Raw genomic sequence first — 23,471 nt, forward strand, 5'->3', positions numbered from 1 at the left:
ACTCTCTGTTACCTTGACATCCAAGTCATAGAACTTTTGTTCCATGATCCTCTCTAAGCTTGCCTGGTTCTGAGTTAGGGTGGCTAGTCCTTTCTCAATCCGCAGGGTGGATGCAATCAGGTAACCAAGCTTCTCTTGTTTAGTTTTCAAGAAATACTCAGATGCCTCCTCTTGGGTTGGCATCTTGGCAGCTTTCTCCTTCCTTGCCTTCTCCTTCTTGGCTTGTGCTTGGGCAGATGATGGCTCATTCTCAGTCATGACTACATGATTGTCCTCAAAATCTGGACGGATGGGTAAGTGTTCCTTGTCCAACAAGTATATGCCCGTGCCCATCTTGGAGTTAATGAGCTCCTGAATTTGAGGGGCATAACCACAGCTCCTCTTCTGATCTGCTGCAGTCCTATTGATAGTCTCTACTATGAGGCTCATGACCTTGAATTTCCGTGGCACATCAAATACATGTAGCAAGTTGATTGCATGGCCTCTGATCATCTTGTGATCACCTGACTTGGGCAAGAGAGTGTGCCTCAATATCCAATTGATTGTTGGCAGCCCTGACAGAAGATAGTGCACAGACCCAAACTTGAAAGTATCAAGAGCTTCATTGGGAATCTCCTTGTACATGTTGGACATTGAGTTGTGGTTCATCTTCTTCTTGGCATAAATGTCCAAGTCATCTGCTTGCTCCTCTGGGGCATTGATCAACTTTGCCCATTCCTCAACAGTTGATTGGTACCTCGTACCTTCAGACATCCATGTGATCCTTCCATCTGAGTAGAAGTGTGTTGTGGAGTAGAATTGCATGATAAGCTCCTCGTTCCACTTTGTGAGATTCTGCCTAACAAAGTCTGCAACTCCACACGCACTAAAGCTGTCATACACTCCAGGGTAGTGTTCCTCATTTTCCTTCATGTAGGTCCAGTCGACCCATCTCATGTCACAAACAATGGGCTTCTTGTCAAGCAGTACTGTCTCATAGAAATCTTTCTGCTCCTTGGTGTGAAATCTGTAATCCACAGCAGTCCTTCTCCTTGAAGCATATGGATCTGCTTCTCTCCACTTCCTCAGCCCTGAGTCTCTCCTGAGCTTCATGTCCTCAACCACAAGATGAGCATCATTGTGGTCTGGGATCTTGGGCTTGAGTTTTCTGAGAACTTGCTCTTTATCCTCTTCTTCAGCAGCTTCAGGCACTGGGGCCTTGTTCTTTTCAGCAGCAGGTATGCTCCTTGTATTTCTCTTTGGTGATGTCTTGACCTTTGATGCAGCCTTGGGCTTAGATGCAGTAGCCCCTGATTTGATAGCATCACCCATTAGCTTGGGTGCCTTAGGTGCTGGTGCAGCAACCTCTTCTTCCTCTTCCTCTTCCATAATGGAAGCCTTTCCAAGCACTCTGGCTACGGTCTTCTTGACCCTTTCCTTCCTCTTCTTGCCTTCAGCAACAACTGGCTCTTTGGGTGCAGGCTTTTCAGTTGAAGCTCTAGCCTTTGACATAGGCTGCCTGCCTGCTGGCCTTTTGATCTTCAGTCCTGGCTTTGTGCCTTGAGCTGGCTCAACTCTCTTTGATGCGGCCTCTTCCTCTGCCACATAATCTTCATCTTCAGAATCAGAAGTTCTCTTCTTCCTTTGTCTAGTGGCAGCTTTTGGCAGATTGCTTGGGGTACTTCTGCTGCCATCATCTGAAGAGCTGGAGGGACTAGTGCCCTCACTCATCACCACTTGTTGTTCTGACACATTCTGGCTGTCACTCTGATCTGACATGTTGAACAAGCTGACTGCTGACCCTGTGAACAGTTTATAGATGAGGTAGAATAGATGAGCATCACAAAATGCAGAGATTTTTGTACAAGAATGATCCAAAAACTTAGTTTTAGTTTCCCACTGAAATCATCTCGGATCTACCGATTTTTAAACTCGGTGATACCGAAGCAGTTTTGGCACCTAAACTAGTGAACTCGGTCAGACCGAGTCACAGTTCGGTGGCACCGAGACTGCTAGGGTTTCACAGAGTTCCAAAATCGGTCACACCGATAAGTAATTCTCGGTCAGACCGAGTCTCACTTGTGCAATGGCATAAGCCAAATCGGTGGGACCGAGTTTTTCAACTCGGTGGGTCCGAGATGGTTTCGGCGGAAACCTAACCCTAAAATTTTCGAATCAAACCTAATCTACGAGCGCATTGACTAGATAGGAGTGTTTCAATCGTGGCAAGAATCATGATGATCACAATGTGCTAAGAAACGGATTGGAGAATAGCACAAAGATCGAGTCCATACCCTAGTTCGGCGGGGACTCGCTACGGTGGCAACGGCGGGGTAGAATTCCCGTTGACGGCGATGGAGACCAGCGACTGGAGGCAGCTGGCGGCGAGGAGACGATCCGGAGACCACGTTGGCAGAGCAGGCATCGCGCGGGCGAAGGGGTTCGGAGAAATTTCCAAAATTTTGCCCGTGACTATATATAGCCTGACCCTGTCGGTGTGACCGAGTGGAACAACTCGGTGGCACCGAGATTCATAACTGCAGGCAGTTACTGAAACTCGGTGTGACCGAAAGGTTCAAATCGGTTGCACCGAGATCGAAAACCTAGATCAACTTAATGATCTTGGTAGGACTGAAAGTGGGGTATCGGTCAGACCGAGAATCATAAAGAGGTTTTGGAAGTTTAAGTCTATGACGAATCGGGGACTCCGAGCGCTCCTCACACAAAGTGGTTCGAATCTGACTTGATCAAATTTTGTGATGCAACATGAATAGAGTTTGAGACGAGAAAAGCATAGATAGCTAGAGGAGGTTCTTAGGCATTCTTGTCCATCCACTTGGCAAAAGAAAATAAAACCAAACAATCAAAACAACAAGTGGATGTCCTCGAATGAGTAAAATATGCAACCAGCATGCTCACACAATAAGATGGCAAATGAAATATGTGACAAGGCATGCACAACCAATTCTAGCAACTATCAAGCAATTTGCGATGACTAGGTCATCTATATATGAGTATATTGACTTAGGAGTCAAGTGAGAACACTTGATCATAGGTCATACTCATCGTTTAAGCTCAAGTGGGGTTACCACTTTTACATAAAGCATTGTTGTGTTCACATCTTTAGAGTTGCTTTAGCTCAAGTCTTAGAGTAAAGCTCCCCCTAGATGTGATATCCCCCCTAAGAGGGATGAACTAACCTTGGGTTTTGTCGATGATGACTTCATGTAGATGTTGAAGATGTGGATGCTCAATGTTGATGTAGATCACTCGGAGCTATCCATTTGAGTGAATTACACTTTCAATACCTACATGGGTTAGTCCCACAAGGAACAAACAAGGATATCCATAGACATAGAGTGATGCACACACAAGATGATGTCCATGAAAACTTTTAGGTTACCTTGTCCCTTGTCTTACCAACAAGAGGGTTTGTGACTCCTTGAACTAGTGCAGGATGTGGAGGTTGATTGCACTTGTTCTTGCCAAAATGATAAGAGTGAAGTATGTTGGCGGAGTCACCCTCAAGAACTCTCTAGTTCTTCTTATTTTGGATCCACATCATCTTGATGGGAATCCTTGGAGTTGTAGTCGTACTTGATGAAGTGGAACTTGAAGTAGTCTTGGGAATCCACTTGACTAAGGTCTTAGGAGCTTCTTCAAATGCGTCAATTTCCTCTTGAAGCTTGTCCTTGCCTTTTTGCTTGTAGTCTTGTGGTGGAAGATCATCTTGAGCTTGTGTCCCCTTGAAAGAAGTATCATACTTCTCTTGTTGAGGAAGAAACTTTGTCTTGGGGTATTGATCTTCTTCCCACTCAACTCCATTGGCATTGAACTTTCGTTCAAAACCAACACCTTGATTCTTCCGGTGCATTCCTTGCTTGCGCACAATTTCCTCGAATTGCTTGCTCCCGGCAAGGCTTTTGTACACTCCTTTCTCTATAATTCCCTTCAATAAGCTATTTTCTTGCTCAAGTGTAACTTGTCTAAGAGAATCATTAGTGGAATCAAGAGAACTACTAGAAGCAACAATATTGGATTTAGCATGATCATTGTTACTGCTAGAGGAAGAATCTTTCTTGTTCTTGTTACTAGACTTGACTTGAGGCATGTAAGTGGATAAGAGTAAACGCTTGGCAATGTAAGAAGAACTTTTCTTGCGGAGATCATCATTGATTGCTTTTAAGAACTCATGCTCTTGCTCAAGATTGAGCTTTTCAAAGCGTAATTTCTCATGAGCTCTTAAAAGTTCTCGATGATCTTCGAAGATAGTTTCATGAGCTAACTTAAGAGTGTTTAGTTCTTTAGTTAGAGCCTCAATCTTTTCCTTCATTCGTTTTATCTTGATTAGCATGATTAATTGACGTTTCATCATAGTATTCATCACTAGAGTTGTCAACAAGCAAATCATCACCTAACAAGTCATCTTCATCACTATTGAAATCAACATACTCGGGTGTGTTACCTTAGGACCTTTGGCCATGAAGCATCTTCCAATTCCTTCATTTGTTGAGTCAAATATGTCGTAGGAGTTGGTTGACACAAGTGCTAGGCCGGCAACACCTTCATCTTGAGTATCTTCGGAGTCGGAGTGATAACTTCTCTCGGAGTGGCTGTCGGAGTCAGAGCCGGATACCCATTCACCAACATGAGCTTGATGTCTTCGTCTTGTGTAGCTCCTTGATGATTTTTCCTTCCTTTCCGAATCCTTGCTTCTCCGTGAGTATCTTCGTTCATAACGATCATCTCTACTCCTTCTCTCTCTTGGTGGTGATTCTTTGCTTCTTCTTTTTGGAGAATCTTCTCTTCTCTTGTAGGGAGCCGTACACTCATTGGAATAGTGTCCGGGTCTTCCACAACTGTAGCAGTTTCGCTCTCGACTAGAAGATCTTTTGTCATTGTAGGACCTTGACTTGAAGCTTCTATCTTTGCTTCTACTCTTGTAGAACTTGTTGAAGTTCTTCACCATTAAGCTCAATTCTTCATTGAAGTCTTGTTTCTCACTTGATGATGTAGGGGCTTCACATGAGGCTTTATAGGCACCACTTGATTTGTTGTGAAGTTCCTATTTATCCTTAAGTGACATCTCATGAGCAACAATCCTTCCAATCACCTTTGTTGGCTTGAGATCTTTGTAATTGGGCATCATTTGGATGAATGTGCACACGGTATCATATTTTCCATCCAAGGCTCTTAGAATCTTCTTGATGATGAATCTATCGGTCATCTCTTCACTTCCTAAGCCGGCAATCTCATTTGTGATGGGAGCAAGCCTAGAGTACATTTCAGCGACACCTTCACCATCCTTCATCTTGAACTTGTCAAGTTGACTTTGAAGCACATCCAACTTGGATTCCTTGACGGAGTCGGTACCTTCGTGCATATCAATCAAAGTGTCCCAAATTTCCTTCGCATTCTCAAGACGGCTGATTTTGTTGAATTCTTCGGGGCACAATCCGTTGAAGAGAATATCACAAGCTTGAGCATTGTATTGCAACATCTTCAACTCATCCGCGGTAGCTTCACGGTTTGGTTCTTTCCCATCAAAGAAGTCACCTTGCAAACCAACACACACAATAGCCCAAACGGCGGGGTTATGTCCAAGAATATGCATTTTAATTTTATGCTTCCAACTAGCAAAATTAGTACCATCAAAGTAGGGACCTCTACGGTGATAATTTCCCTCGCTAGAAACCATACTCTCCTAGGTTGTGAAACCAAGGCTATGACCACCAAAAGCTATGGAGATCAAAGCAAATGGAGACCAAAGCTCTGATACCACTTGTAGGATCGAAAGTATGTCTAGAGGGGGGGGGGGTGATTAGACTACTTGACCAAATAAAAACTTAACCTTTTCCCAATTTTAGTTCTTGGTAGATTTTAGCTATTTTAGGACAAGTCAAGCAATCATCACACAATTCAAGCAAGCATGCAAAGAGTATATTGGCAGCGGAAAGTAAAGCATGCAACTTGCAAGAATATAAAGGGAAGGGTTTGGAGAATTCAAACGCAATTGGAGACACGGATGTTTTTCCCGTGGTTCGGATAGGTGGTGCTATCCTACATCCATGTTGATGGAGACTTCAACCCACAAAGGGTAACGGTTGCGAGAGTCCACACAGGGCTCCACCCACAAAGGGTAACGGTTGCGCGAGTCCACACAGGGCTCCACCCACGAAGGGTCCACGAAGAAGCAACCACCCACAAAGGTTCCACGAAGAAGCAACCTTGTCTATCCCACCATGGCCATCGCCCACACAGGACTTGCCTCACTAGCGGTAGATCTTCATGAAGTAGGCGATCTCCTTGCCCTTACAAACTCCTTGGTTCAACTCCACAATCTTGTCGGAGGCTCCCAAGTGACACCTAGCCAATCTAGGAGACACCACTCTCCAAGAAGTAACAAATGGTGTGTAGGTAATGAACTCCTTGCTCTTGTGCTTCAAATGATAGTCTCCCCAACACTCAACTCTCTCTCATAGGATTTGTATTTTGTGGAAAGAAGATTTGAGTGGAAAGCAACTTGGAAATGCTAGAGATCAAGATTCATATGGTAGGAATGGAATATCTTGGTCTCAACACATGAGTAGGTGGTTCTCTCTCAGAACATATGAGTTGGAATGGTGTATGTGTTCTGATGGCTCTCACATCGAATGAAGAGGAGGTGGAGGGGTATATATAGCCTCCACACAAAATCCAACCGTTACATATAGTTTTCCAATCTCGGTGGGACCGAATCAACAAACTCGGTCGAACCGAAAATGTAAACCTAGTGACCGTTAGAGATTTTCGGTGGGACTGACATGCAACTCGGTAGGACCGATATGGTTAGGGTTTGGGCATAACATAATCTCGGTGAGACCGATTACACAAACTAGGTGAGACCGAATTTGGTAATTAGCTAACCAGAGAGTTGGTCAGGCAAACTCGGTGGGACCGATTTGCTCTTTCGGTGAGACCGAAAAGTTACAAAGGGGAAACACTGAATTTACATTGCAATCTCGTTGGGACCGATTCGCTCTTTCGGTGAGACCGAAAAGTTACGAAAGGGAAACAGAGAGTTTGCAATCCCATCTCGGTGAGACCGAGATACCTATCGGTAGAACCGAATTGCTAGGGTTTGGCAGTGGCTTATGACAAGTGAAACTCGGTGGTGCCGGATAGGAAGAATCGGTAGGACCGAGTTTGGCTTAGGGTTTAGGTCATATGTGGATATGGGAAAGTAGTTGAGGGTTTTGGAGCATATCACTAAGCACATGAAGCAAGAGGCTCATTAAGCAACACCTTATCCCTCCTTGATAGTATTGGCTTTTCTAAAGACTCAATGTGATCTTGGATCACTAAAATATAAAATGAAGAGTCTTGAGCTTTTGAGCTTGAGCCAATCCTTTGTCCTTAGCATTTTGAGGGTTCCACTTTCACATCCATGCCATGCCAATCATTGAGCTTTCCTGAAATAATCATCTTGGAATAGAATTAGCTCAATGAGCTATATGTTGTTATGAATTACCAAAACCACCTAGGGATAGTTGCACTTTCACCCATGTTTGGCCAACCGAGCATACGGCCCGTAGAAGGCCCATTAATGATACGGCCCGTAGAAGGCCCATTGTGTCTACGGCCCGTATAAGGCCCATTGTTTCTATGCCCCGTAGAAGGCACATTGTTTCTACGGCCCGTAGGAGGCCCATGTTAGCTACAGTAAATATGTAGCCCATGGTTAATGTGTCCTAGTTTTAAAAAATAGGTTATTGCGGCCACTAGCAAACCGCGGAAAAAGAACTTCCACTAGTGCAGAACCGGTCAATAGCACCGGTTCGTAAGGCCCTTTAGTACCGGTTTGGTAACCGTCACTAAAGTGCGGGCACTAAAGCCCCCCCCCCCTTTAGTACCGGTTCAGCACGAATCGGTGCTAAAGGGCAACCACGTGGCACGAGCCAGCTCCGAGGGCAGGGAGCCCTTTAGTACCGGTTGGGGACACCAACCGGTATTAAAAGGTTGGGGGTTTTGGGTTTATGATTTCTTTTTCATTTAATTTTGTGTTTTCCATTTAATTCTTTTTTGTTTGCTGGTACTTTATGATACTACATATTGTACACGTTATGCATATATATAAATAGAATTTCTAGTAGAACCGATCATATATATATATATATATATATACATATATATATATATATATATATCATCGAATGTCTCACAACCACCATTAATTAATTCACACATATATATACACACATGTATATATATAATTAGCTAGCTATATAAAATTTCTCCTAATTGGTGCCTTCGGAGCCAGTGGCATTAGCCTAATTGGTGCCTTCGGAGCATGATGACAATGGAACTGGTTCATGGGGGCGGTAGCGGGTAATAGTATTCTCCTTTGGGATCTATGACCTGGTCGAGCGAAAATCCCGCTATTTCCTCTTGAATTGCTTCTATGCGGTCCTCTGCTAGGAGCTGCTCCCGCACCTCTTTGAACTATTAAGAAAGAGATCAATATGCATGTGTATTAGTTGTGTGACTAGATATCGATAATGGTGTAAAAATTGTGAATAGTGTTCTAACAAACGTACCCACTCCTGTCTTTGAGATCTGCTCCTTTTGGACACCATCATGCGAATGTTCTCGCAAACGTAGTATGCACATAGATTATTCCCTAGCGCCTACTTTAGGGCCTTTACGAGAATGGAATTTGATCAGATAATAATTAATCAAGCATGATAATTAAAGAGATGGCAGCTAGCTAGCTAGTACTACTTAATTACTTACCTTGGGTCGATACCATTTCAGCTTTTTTTCCATTGGCCTGGAGTGACGCTGATGAACTTTGCCCAAGCCCTGCCCGCCGACAAAGAAAATGAATAAGGGGTTATTAAATAGTTCATATCAGGAAATGACGAACTAAATAGGCTGAGATATAGTTAATAATGATTGAAATTACCTGTTGACTATCCCAAATAAGATGGTTTAGTCACTTGCTTTTTTAAGTAGTGAGTCCAGTATTTCAACTGTTCCTTCATCAACTTTAATGATTAACAAGATCCAGTGAAATCTGCATGCACACACGTTTGCATGTCTTAATTAAGCGGTCATATGTAAGCAAAAACATGTAGCTAGCTAGTAGGCAAAACCAGAATTTGTAGTACAAGACAGTGTGACTCACTCGAAGTTGTAAGGAAGTAGTATATCTTCATTGGTATTGAGGCGCTTGAAGAACTCTAGCATGCTTTCCTCTACACTTTTTTCATAACATGGATCTAATTTCCATGTGTATTCATTAATGGTATTTGGGTCAATGAACCCAATGCCATAATGTCCACCTTTTTTATTTCATAAATCTTCATCCTGCATAATACCACAGAAAAGAATATAGTGAGGATAATTACAGGTAATGATTGATCAAAATGATCACTACAGCTAGCTTGAGACTTAAATTACAGAAAGAAATCACTTACAGACAATAGCAACTGACGATAGATTTGTCGAGTGCGTCTTGATTGTATAACTGAAATAGTTCTGAATACTCAACGGACGCAGCTTTCTCATGGTAGTAATGATCCTTCCTGACATTCACCATGAGGGACTCTCGATTGGAAATCTTGGTAATGTCCATGTACCATTGATGCAATTCATACATTCTCGTTGGGAGCTTCTTGACCTCGTCTGGCTCGACCAAAGGTTGGCCCTAGACATATTTCCATTTTATTTCCTCCTCTCTAATCAGAGACATGGGCTCGATATCGAGGAGTTGTCCAACAGTGATCATGAGCCTTTTAGCCTGCTCAATATGCTCCTCGGTTATTACCACATCGCCCAGCCTGGGAACGTTAACGGTTTGCCCACAATAATATTGGGCGCGCGTACTCGCATGTGTTGTTGGCACAACAAGCGGGGGGATTGATTGCGCCACCTGTTCTCCCAGCTGGGGAACGGTTTTACCGCTCCTTTTGCCAGCTGATTTGCTCGAGCTCGAGCTCGCCTCTTTCTGTAGACGTGCTCGATTTAACTTCCTGAGGTGGCGCTCATAGTCTGTGTCAACAGGCTTGGGAGCTGGTGCTCTAGCCATACGAATGAAGTGGTCAATCTTTTCCTTAGGCACTTTCTCCCTTGGCGGCGGTGGCGGTTTTGGTGCAAAATGGGCTTCCACCTCGGCCTTCGATATGGCTGCGTTTTCCTCCTCGGACTTGTCGTAAGGCCTCTGCGGAAGAGGCGCGAGGCCGCTTGGACCATATTGAAATCGCTTGCCTCCGCCTGTACCTCCAGTACTACCTCGACTTGTACTGCTACGCACCATAGCTGAGGCGGCACTCTTCCGTGATTGCTGAGGCGGCGAAGACGGCTGACGTGGCTGAGTTGGAGGACGAGGAGTGGCCTGAAGCTGTGCCGGACTTGGAGGAGGAGTGGTCTGACGCTTTGCCAGACTTAGAGGAGGAGGAGTGGCCTGAAGCTGTGCCGGACTTGGAGGAGGAGTGGCCTGACGAGTTGGTGGACTTGGAGGAGCGGGAGTCTGCTGACTCGGTGGCGGACTTCGACAAGGAGTCGGATGACGCAGTGTCGGTGGCCTTCAAAAGATGATGCAATCCTTTCTCCATAGGATGATACGATGGTTGGCCTCTCCCAGTTGTGCTCCTCGTCACCTCCAGGAATGTTAAGCTCTAGCCCCGAATATTGGTCCACCACCTCATCAACCAAGACACGAGCATAGCCCGCTGGAATCGGGTTGCAATGGATGGTTGCCTCGGGGGGATTTGTAAAAGCAACGACGTCCGCCACCTTCATGGATATGTTCTTCATTTTGAAGTGTAGCTCGCAGTTAGTGTTCTCCATGATGTCATCCACTGGGTAGCTATCCAGCAATGCGTCGCCCGGGGCAGAACCCACGCTACTTCTTGGCATGGATGGGACGGTGCTATGCAATGCTGGATCATCCGCTAGCTGCTGCAGCTGTTGAGACCCCCTTTCCTGGCTAAGTGAGTCGATCTGCTCCTGCTGGCGCTGGAATTTGACTGCCAAGTCCGCGTGCGCTGATTCTAGGCCTTGAAGGCGTTCATAGTCCAGCTTCATCTGCTCCTCCTCCATCTTCCTCTTCTTCTCCTCCGCAATCTTCTTTCTCACACGGGTTCTGTAGTCAGCGTTCCAGTCCGAAAACCCATCATACCATGGAATAGCGCCCTTGCCTCGTGTTCTTCCCGGGTGTTCAGGATTTCCCAGGGCACGTGTAAGCTCTTCGTTCTCTCTGTTGGGCTCGAACACCCCTGATCGAGCCTCTTCTATTGCAACAAGTAGCTTATCTTCGGCTCTGTCCAGACATGCCTTCTTCGAAACTTTGCCTGTCTTCGGGTCCAACTCCCCCCATGCGCATAGAACCAAGTCCTGCACCTGGGGGGCCAGCTCAATGCTTCTGGAGTGACACCTGCATCCTCCATCTCTTTCTCAGACTTATCCCACTTAGGCATTCCCACTGCGTAGCCACCTGGCCCCAGCTTATGGAACTTATCCTTTTTTGCGGCATTGGCCTTGTTTATTCTTGACCGTTCCTTAGATAATTTCGATTCCTTGAATTTCACAAAATCGGCCCAATGAGCACTTTGCTTCTCTAGTGTTCCCTTGAATACTGGAGTCTTCTTTCCTCCCTTGACGTACTGGTCCCATACACGATTCTTGTGGTTGTTGAATGCAACCGCCATCTTTCTAAGAGCAGCGTCCTTGACTTTCTCCACATCCGCATCTATGAAATGATCTAGTAGGGTGAAATGTTCCATGAGCGTTTCCCAAAGCAGAAGTTTTTGTCTATCGTCGACAAAAGTAAGATCTAGACGTGGCTTTGCTGGCTCTCTCCATTCTTGAAGGGAGATCGGGAGTTGGTCCTTCACAAGAACTCCGCACTGACGAATGAACTTGTCCGCAATCTTCTTAGGCGCTAATGGTTCGCCATTATGTTTGATGGCCTCGATATAGTACTTTACGCCCTCCTTCAACTTTTTGTTCGGGACTCGTACTGTCCTGCTTCCTGAAGATTTGCCCAATCCGGATGGCTGAAAGAAGAAAGATTGATTCGTTAATATATATCTTCAAGTCATTTAAAACATGTGATGATCACCAGATGCCTGCTTATATAAATATACCTCGCTGGTCTTTGTTGTTTGAAGATCAACATTTTCTTTGTCATGTTCATAGTTCATGTCTTGATCAATTTGGTCATCGCGATCGAATATCATATCACCCTCCCCGGTGTTGTTTAGATATTCGGAGCCGTCATAATCTTCTTCATTTTGATCATCATCTGGCCCGCGAGGATTGCATATGATATTGAACAGGGCCTCTTCTCCCTCTCTGCCGGTATTGTCCGCCATAGGTTTTATTTAACTAATCCAAAAGAAATATATTCAAATTACAATGCATGGATGCAATCAATTAATAAGGAAAAACTGAATCAATCATAGTACATAATAAGCATCATCGAATATAATCTCGAATACGTTGTCTCAAATAATAGATATAATCTCGAATACATCATCTTGAATAATATATATAATCTCGAATAAATCATCTCGAATATTATATATCGAATACATCACTAGCTAGCTAGCTAATAAAGATCGAATACTAGAGAGTAATCTAGGCGGTGGACAACCAAAGTGAAGGAACCATCACTGGATCATAGCTCGGGTGATCTCCCCAAAGAACCTGCTAGGTATTGGAGAACCTGACGTCCATAGCAGCCATGTAGCGATGGACGTGCCCATCCTCCTCCCTGACATGGCGACGTACCACCTCCAGCGGTGCCAGCTCCCTCCGCACCGAAAGTGGCCCAAGCGAACACCACCAAAGGAGATCAGGGTCGACGACGGGACCCGGGGCCGGGTTCCTCACCAAGCGTCGCGCCCCTGAAGGTAGCACCTCCCAGTGCCAGCCCAGCGGAGCCCAGTCCCGGACATGGGTCCTCTGAAGCAGGACGTCGTCGTGAACTGGTCGACGGCGAGGGTGCGGGCCGGGCATCGTCGACAACAAATACTATATGTCGCAAAAGTAAAGTAACATTTTTTAAATGATGGATTGTGATTTCATATATGCAAATTCTAAATTTTATAACTAAAACTAACATTTCTAATATTTCGATAACTAAAACTAAAATTTTAATATTTCTATAACTAAAAAACATTTCTATATAACTAACATTTCTATATAACTAACATTTCTAATATAACTAACATTTCTATATAACTAACATTTCTAATATTTCTATATAACTAACATTTCTAATATTTCTATATAACTAACATTTCTATATAACTAACATTTCTAATATTTCTATAACCAAAAACCATTTCTATATAACTAACATTTCTAATATTTCTATAACACGGTGTGTGTGTGTGTGTGTGTGTGCGGCCGGGGCAGGAGCTCACCGGCGAGGCGCGACGACGGGGGGCGGCGACGGGGACGGAGACGGGCGGTGACGACGGGGATGGGGATGGGGCGGCGATGACGGGGATAGAGACGGGCCGGGCGGGGACGACGGGAGGACGGGGCGGGGCGCGACGACGGGGACGGGGACGGCGACAGGGACGGCGACGGGGGCGGCGGCGACGGGGCAGAGGAGAAAGAAGCAGAGGGAGAGATGAGAAACTGACAAATTTTTTGAAGTGTTTTCTTATATAGAACAACCTTTAGTACCGGTTGAAGCCACCAACCGGTACTAAAGGTCTGTTTTGGCCAGGCCAAGCGGCGGGAACGGCACCCCTTTAGTACCGGCTGGTGGCTCCAACCGGTACTAAAGACCCCCCCCCCCTTTAGTATCGGTTTGAGCCACCACCTGGAACTAAAGGGGGTGCGCTGGCACAGGTGCGGTGCAAAATGTTTAGTCCCACCTCGCTAGCCGAGGGGCGTCCGCACTGGTTTATAAGCCCTAGTGCGGTAGCTCTCTCGAGCTCCTCTCCAAAGAAAGCCTACTGGGCCTAGATGTTCTGTGCTGCCTTGTGGGCCTACTGGGCCTTTGCGGGCCTGCATCCTGGCCCAACAACAGGTTGGGTTTCTAGTCGTATGCAGGCCGTTGTGGCGCAGTAGGCGGGCTTTTTTTGATTTATTTTTTTTGCTTTATTTATTTTTGTTTTATTTATTTTTGAGTTGCTTTTTGTTGTATTTAGAGTTTCTTTGTGAATATTTTTGCTTTAGGTACAAAAAATCACATACTTTCTGTTAGTGCCGGTAGTTTACAAATTTGAATAGTTTAAATTTTGAATTATTTGAAATTTGTGTGAATCACTAGTTTGTGAATAACTTAACTTTGAAAATAGACTTTCAGTGATTCTTTTTTCTTATGTTTAATATTAGTGTGTTTTATCATTATATTCAATTTGGTAATGCTTAGGTTATTTAAAAAATGAAATGCCTTTGTAACAGATGAGTTTTCGTCCGAAACCCTGATACTTCGAAAGAGATTGTCCATTTTGTACACGAAGTGCATCTAGTTTTTGCGGTAACCCTCTCTACTTTTTTTCACACGCTATGTGGCTGAAATTATGATACCATGCCAACTTTCAACCTTTTATGAGTTCATTTGAAATGCTTTTCAATTTCAGGGTCATTTAGCTGAAAAAATCAGTAAATGCATGAAAGAATTTGTTTGCACATAAAATTTCTTCGCGTTTCAAATGCCAAAACACATAACTACCCTAACTATTACAGAGATTCCCTCCTGGGTGTGAAACACAGAAGAAAGTGATGATAGTGAAGCCGATCACATCCTAGATCTTTGGGTGTGAAAATTTTTCTTCGCGTGTGTCCCTTTGCGCCGTAGCCATGGAAAATCTTCATCATTTAACTAGATGCTTGGGTCAATATTCACTGTGAATGGAGCAATTTCATCAAACTTTTCATAATCTTCTGACATGTCTGTCTTGTCATCCACTCCCACGATGTTTCTCTTCCCAGAAAGAACTATGTGGCGCTTTGGCTCATCGTATGATGCATTCGCTTCCTTATCTTTTCTTTTTCTCGGCTTGGTAGACATATCCTTCACATAGAAAACATGTGCCACATCATTAGCTAGGACGAATGGTTCGTCTGCATACGCAAGATTGTTGAGATCCACTGTTGTCATTCCATACTGCGGTCTTCCGTTACCCCGCCTCGTGTCATATTGACCCATTTGCACCGAAACAAAGGGACCTTCAAACCACGTCCATAGTCAAGTTCCCATATCTCCTCTATGTAACCATAATATGTTTCCTTTCCCGTCTTGGTTGTTGCATCAAAGCGGACACCACTATTTTGGTTGGTGCTCTTCTTATCTTGGGCGATCGTGTAAAATGTATTACCATTTATCTCGTACCCTTTGAAAGTCATTATATTCGAAGATGGTAACTGGGACAGCGAGTACAGGTCATCTTCAATAGAGGCGTCATGCATGGTACGTGTCTGAAACCAGCCGGTGAAACTCCTGGTTTGTTCACATGTAATCCAGTCATCAGACCGCTCCGGGTGTTTGGAGCGTAGAAAATTCTTGTGTTCGTCCATATACGGAGCCACCAAGGCGGAATTCTGTAGAACTGTGTAGTGTGCTTCAGTTAGAGAATGTCCGTCCATACATATTATTTGATCCCCTCCTAGCGTGCCTTTTCCATCCAGTCTGCCCTTATGCTGCGATTCAGGAACACCAATCGGCTTAAGGTCAAGAATAAAGTCAATACAAAACTCAATGACCTCCTCATTTTCATGGCCCTTAGAGATGCTTCCTTCTGGCCTAGCACGGTTATGAACATATTTCTTTAAGACTCCCATGAACCTCTCAAAGGGGAACATATTGTGTAGAAATATAGGACCCAAAACGTTAATCTCTTCGCATAGGTGAACTAGGACGTGTGTCATGATGTTGAAGAAGGATGGTGGGAACACCAACTTGAAACTGACAAGACATTGCACCAAATCATTCTCTAACCTTGGTATGATTTCTGGATCGATTACCTTCTGAGAGATTGCATTGAGGAATGCACATAGCTTCACAATGGCTAATCGAACGTTTTCCGGTAGAAGCCCCCTCAATGCAACCGGAAGCAGTTGCGTCATAATCACGTGGCAGTCATGAGACTTTAGGTTCTGGAACTTTTTCTCTGCCATGTTTATTATTCCCTTTATATTCGATGAGAAGCCAGACGGTACCTTAATACTGAGCAGGCATTCAAAAAAGATTTCCTTCTCTACTTTGGTAAGAGCGTAGCTGGCATGACCCTGATGTATGCCGTCTTTTCCGTGCATACGTTGCTGGTCCTCCCATGCCTCAGGTGTATCTTTTGTCTTCCCATACACGCCCAAGAAGCCAAGCAGGGTCACGCAAAGATTCTTCGTCACGTGCATCATGTCGATTGCGAAGCGGACCTCTAGGTCTTTCCAATAGGGCAGGTCCCAAAATATAGATTTCTTATTCCACATGGGTGCGCGTCCGTCAGCGTCATTCGGAACAGGTTGTCCGCCAGGACCCTTTCCAAAGACTACCTTCAAATCCTTGACCATATCATGTACATCAGCACCAGTACGGTGGCGAGGCTTCGTCCGATGATCCGCCTCACCTTTGAAATGCCTGCCTTTCTTTCTTATGGCATGCCTGCTCGGAAGAAATCGACGATGTCCCAGGTACACATTCTTCTTACAATTAGCCAAATATATACTGTCGGTATCGTCCAAACAATGCGTGCATGCGCGGTATCCCTTGTTTGTCTGTCCTGAAAGGTTACTGAGAGCACGTCAATCATTGGTGGTCACGAACAGCAACGCCTTTAGGTCAAATTCTTCCCCCATGTGCTCATCCCACACACATACACCTGTTCCATTCCACAGTTGTAAGAGTTCTTCAGCAAATGGCCTTAGGTACACATCAATATCGTTGCCGGGTTGCTTAGGGCCTTAGATGAGCACTGGCATCATAATGAACTTCCGCTTCATGCACAACCAAGGAGGAAGGTTATACAAACATAGAGTCATAGGCCAGGTGCTATGGTTGCTGCTCTGCTCCCCAAAAGGATCAATGCCATCTGCGTTTAGACCAAACCATACGTTCCTCGCGTCATCTGCAAACTCCTTCCCATACTTTCTCTCGATTTTTCTCCATTGCGACCCGTCAGCGGGTACTCTCAACTTTCCATCTTTCTTACGGTCTTCTTTGTGCCATCGCATCGCCTTCACATGCTCTTTGTTTTGGAACAAACGTTTCAACCGTGGTATTATATGAGCATACCACATCACCTTGGCAGGAATCTTCTTCCTGGGCCGCTCGCCCTCGACATCACCAGGGTCATCGCGGCTGATCTTATATCACAATGCACCGCATACCGGGCAAGCATTCAAATCCTCGTACTCACCACGGTAGAGGATGCAATCATTAGGGCATGCATGTATCTTCTGCACCTCTAACCCTAGAGGGCAGACAGCCTTCTTTGCTTCGTACGTACTCTCGGGCAATTCGTTGTCCTTTGGAAGCATATTCTTTATCATTACCAGCAACTTTCGAAATCCCTTGTCAGATACACCATTATTTGCCTTCCATTTCATCAATTCGAGTGTGGTGCCCAGCTTTTTCTTGTCACCTACGCAATTCAGGTACAACAATTTTTTATGATCCTCTAACATGCGCTGCAACTTCTTCTTCTCCAAATTACTTGCGTAGTTTCTCTTTGCATCGGCAATGGCCCGACCTAGATCATCAACGGGCTCATCCGATGCCTCTTCTTCAGCTTCTTCCCGCATTACCGGCTCAGCTTGTTCCCTCATTGTTGTATCATCGTATTCAGGGAACCCATGGCCAGAATAGATGTCGTCGTCCTCTTCTTCTTCATTGTCTTCCATCATAACCCCTCTTTCTCCGTGCTTGGTCCAAACATTATAGTGGGGCATGAAACCAGACTCAAACAGGTGGACGTGAATGGTTCTTGACGTAGAGTAATTGTGACCATTCTTACAGCCAGCACATGGACAAGGCATAAAACCATCTGCCCGCTTGTTTGCCTCAGCCGCAAGCAGAAAAGTACGCACGCCATTAATGAACTTGGGAGAGCATCGGTCATCGTACATCCATTGCCGGCTCATCTTCAATACACAACACTGAAAACACCAAATTAATACAATACATAAAGTTCATACAACACTTAAATGCAACAAACAAATAACTCTCTAGCTAAAGAATTTAAATGCAACAACAAATGTGATCAAGATTGCAACTAAGGTAACAATTGATCCAACAGCATAATGATACCAAGGCTCACTATGAATGGCATATTTTCTAATCTTTCTAATATTCAAGCGCATTTTCTCCATCTTAATCTTGTGATCAATGACGACATCGGCAACATGCAACTCCAATTCCATCTTCTCCCCCTCAATTCTTTTCAATTTTTCCTTCAAATCCTTGTTTTCTCTTTCAACTAAATTTAACCTCTCGACAATAGGGTCGGTTGGAATTTCCAGTTCAACTACCTCCTACATACAAATATCTGTCAACTTGATGGGCATAATTTGTCATAAAAACGAAATGCAACAAATAGTTTTAAAAGAGAATATACCACATCCGAATCATAACCCGGACGAGGGCCGACGGGGATGGATATCAAAACCATGGCACTATGTATAACAAACAACGTATGGGTAAGATAATTATACGAGTAACTATATATCCAAATCACACAAACATCAATTTTTTATATAAAACATTCATGAAAAAGAGGCTCACCACAAGGTGGTGCCGGCGACGGGACGTTGCGGGTGATCGACGGTGGTTACGACGGAGATTTAGAAGGCACTAAGTAAACCACACCTACATATGCAAACTAAGTGTTATTTTTAACCTCAAATTGCATATAAATCAAATACTAGCACATATATATAATTCCTCCCAAATTACTAAACACAAAAATCAATCACTATATAAAGCATTGCACGAGCTAATCTAGCAATGAGAGATGAAAGGACAAAGTTGCTAACCTTTGTGATCATTTGAATGGATGGGGGCCTTCAAATCTTGACAAATTTTGGGCAAAATGTGTGATGAGCTTGAGAGGAAGAGGGAAAGAACAGAGAGGAGAGGGGAAAGGGGAAGAACAGAGCGAGCTCGGGTGGACGAAGGGTGTATGTAGGGCAACCTTTAGTATCGGTTCGTGATACGACCCGGTACTAAAGGTGCTGGAGGGGCCCCGGACTGACAACATCCTGCCACCACTCACTTTAGTACCAGTTCGTGGCACGAACTGGTGCTAAAGGTTCGCCACGAACCGGTACTAATGATGTCCGCCCGCCTAGCTATTGCAACCGGCACTAATGGATACATTAGTGCTGGCTCAAATTCAAACCGGCACTAATGTGCTTCACATTTGACCCTTTTTCTACTAGTGTTCATTGACTACAAGAAAACAAATAAAGACAATAAGGAAATAAATAAGCAAGCAACTTATGCTAGGCTATCACAGCTATTACACATATTACATCCACTGGGCATCAAAGTTCGCCACTAGTGCAAATATAGGGAACAAAGCAGCATATAAATGCCGCAGCAAAACAAGTCCAGAACTGAAACCACTTCAGAATAGCTCAAGAAACAATATCCTGGGTACCCATAATGCTGGCAAGATGCTTAGCAAGCTTATTAACTTTCTATTGTTTGACGCTTAAATCCTCCAGCACTTGCTGTTGCACCAGAAAGTATGCATCTGGATTCTGCAGGGACTTCCTCAGTCATTCGGCTTCCTGTCGCATAACATCTGATCGATGTCTTTCAACTTGAAGTTGAGACTCAAGAAGCCGAACTGATTCAGGCAGCGAGTTCGAAGAGCTGGTGCCAGCAGTAGTAGCCAGTAACTCGAACACTACATCAAGACATGACTTTGGGGTTGTCTCAGTGTCTTCAATATAGTTTTTATCAGCTTTCTTGGAGACCAATAGGGATGTCTCACTATCTTGAACTTTATCTGCGTTACTTCCTTTACCAGTGCATAACGGGGTACTCTTCTCCAATATTTTATCCGCGTTCTAAAAGAGAAACAAACAAACACATCACTAGTTTACAATGTAGTATGTGAAACACATTTTGGTAAACCGGTTCAGTAGTAAGGTGGACAGGATAACAGCATGAAACAAACATATATCTATGTAGTATGGTCACTGTATGGTCTATATCATTCTAGTTTATGTTGCCAAGTCAAGATAGATACAGTTCGAATCATATCTATTTAAGACAAAGCAGCATAGACAGAATATAAGTGTGGGAAACTACACAGCAATAACAACACTTGTAATGTGCATGGCATGAGAACATAACTGTTTATTCAATTGAAACTGAAATCAACATAGAGCAAGTTACAACAGCAAACACGTTAAAGAAACAGGTTTAAAACATACCTGTTGCGCCATTGGAGTTTAAATTACATCCTTCAAATTTGAAATTAGTTGGTATGAGTAAATACAGTGATGCAAGAGCAAAGTAGTATGAACCATAGCTACAGAACCTGACCTGAGAACAATTCTTCTTCTGCTTTAAGCGTTGACTTGGGGTTCGGAGTGGTGGTCCTCGTGCTTTGGGCACTGCAGTTGCCTTACTAATTGCTCGTGTTTGGGTGCTCTATGGTGGAGACGGTGTTGTGTCAACGGGAACTGGGTTACTATCTGCTAGGGTTGGGGTTAGAAGGGGTGTTGCTGGTTCTCTGTCCAACTGGGTAGGGGTACAATCTGCATGAGTCTGGGTTATGTGTGGTGGGGCTGGTTCTTGGGCAAGTACAACCGTGGTTCTATCTCCATCGACAGGTAGCATGATCTTTTCTGAAGACCGTGTTTTTACTCCCACAGATACTGCCATCACCCCCTCCAATTGAAATGGCTGATAAACAAGAAAAGTAATTGAATGTACAAACATTATAAGATAGACAGGTGCAATGGATAGTAGCAAAGAAAATAGGGCATGAAATAATTCACATTTATGTTGTCTAACCAAACAGAATAACAGGACATAATTTCACATATATGATGGCTAGTTAAATAGGATAGCATGACACAATTTCACATGTATGATGGCTAACTAAACAGGATATAATGACATACTTCAAAATATGATGACTATGTAAACAGGATGACATGATATAACTATACGATGTGTCTATTAAAGTGGTTGGCATTCCATAAATCACAAACATGCCGTCGATGAAAACATGATGGCATGATATAATTCACGGATAGAATGACATAATTCAAAATATGATGACTATGTGAACAGGATGAGATGATATAACTATATTATGTCTTTAGAAAATGGGTTGGCATGCCATAATTTAGATACATTTTGTCTATGTAAACATCATGGCATGATATAATTCAAATATATGATTTATATACTAAGGAAGTGAGCAGAGGGCAATCGCATATATGATGTGTCAACTAAGGAGATGGCATTCATTATCGTGTATATGATGTAAAAACTAAGCATTGCAATACAACATATGCATGATATGAGTAATATAACCCTGCCAAGTTTGAGCATACACCTCAGGGGGATAATAGGACTGGTCATCTGCCTCTGAATCCTCCTCTGAAGAGCTATTTGTAACCAGCAAGATATCAGCTTCAGCAGGTAGCATTGTCTGCTCTGAAGACCTTGTTTTCACTCTAGATTTCTCCATCACCAATTCAAATGGCTGATGCACAGGAAGAGCAGTTGAATATACAAACATTGTCTACAAAAGCAATGAGAAATACAAAAAAAGGATGGCATGATATAATTCACATATATGACACTTGGCTAAATAGCGTGGCATTGCATAATTCACATATATAATGCCTTGCAACAAGATACCATTGCATAATTCACATATATAATGTCTTGCAACAAGATGGCATTGCATAATTCACATATATGGTATTAGACACTAAACAGGTGGCATTCACACAAAGCATGTCTAAACTAAGCAAATGACATAGAAATGCAAGATACCATACGCACGATATGAGCAATATAATCCTGCCAAGTTAGAGAATGCACCTCGGGGGGGAATAGGATTGGTCATCTGTCTCTGAATCCTCCTCTGAGGAGCTATCTGTAACCAACAAGACATGCCCTTCGTCATATAGCATTGTCTGCTCTAAAGACCTTGTTTTCACTCCAGATTTTTCCATGACCGTGTCGAATGGCTGATGCACAGGAAGAGTAATTGAATGTACTAAAATTGTTGACAAATTTAACACATAATAAAAAATGATGTCATGATATAATTCACATATAAGATGACTGGCTAACCAGGGTGGCATTTCAAAATTCACATATATGATGCCTGGCTAAACAAGATGGCATTGCATGATTCACATATACGATAAAGAAACTAAACAGATGGCATTGACACAAAGCATGTCTAAACTAAGCAGATGACATCTTTGATGTATACTGTAAGCAATGCAAGGCACCATGTGCATGATATTACCAACATCAGCATGCCAAGTTAGAGCGAAGATGTCATGGGGTAAATAGGAGTGGTCTTCTGCTTTTGAATCCCCCTCAGAACAGTTATCTTCCTCTTGATTACGATCCGAAATGGGTGGAGGGGGGCTGCCTTTGCGCCCACCATGGAGCGATGTCTGCATGAAATTTTATTGCCACGCAAGGCTCGTCTCTTTTGCTCTACATGTTCAGTTCCATTGTGTATAATAACTGACATGCATAGGAATAAAACATAGTGAGATTATGTAAGGAGTGCATGCACAAATCCAGAGTGATGGTAGCAAACTGTGGATAGACCCAAAACCAATGATAGCAGGCAGATAATAGCTTTAGTTAAAAAATACAAATAATGGCTCCTTTAATGTTTGTTTGCACCCAACATGAAACTCATAGTAGACACCCGAGATTAACCAGATAGTAGACAGATAGTACTGATTGCTGCCCCAATATGTACCCCACGACCATTTAAAAACTCAAGTTTCAGCATAAGTTTGGACCTGACTCGGAGTCTAATAGGTGAACACGACGATAAAGTAGCATGTCATCATATTAAGCGATGCATAACGTAAGCAGACACGGAAGAGTGTGACCTCTCTTGCGGACCCGTGTAGTCCTCAAGGTCATCTGCTCAGTTGATGATGGTAATGCAGTTGTCGTGGCTGCCAGCGGCGGGGAAGAAGATCTGAGGCGGCGAAAGACAGTCTGGAGTGCGGATCCCTGCTGTAGTGAACCCTTCTGTCATTGGAGCAGCTGAGCTGGGGTGGAACACAGCACCACAGGAGCAGGACAAACCACACAAGGTTTTCTTTGACGCATATCTGTAACAGAAGTAATTGTGTAAGGGCTTGTTTGAATTTGAGGATTCTAACAATGCAGGGATAGGAAATAGACAGGAATAGGATAGGAATGCACGTGCAAAATAGAGAATTTAAAAACACGGGATTTCTACCAATGTGGGTGTTTGGTTCACAAGAATTGGAAGATCACAAGATGCAAAGAAGCACGGTGAGATTAAGTCAAACCA

Source organism: Triticum aestivum, chromosome 1A (genome assembly GCF_018294505.1).
Source record: "Triticum aestivum cultivar Chinese Spring chromosome 1A, IWGSC CS RefSeq v2.1, whole genome shotgun sequence".
NCBI classification, from domain to species: domain Eukaryota; kingdom Viridiplantae; phylum Streptophyta; class Magnoliopsida; order Poales; family Poaceae; genus Triticum; species Triticum aestivum.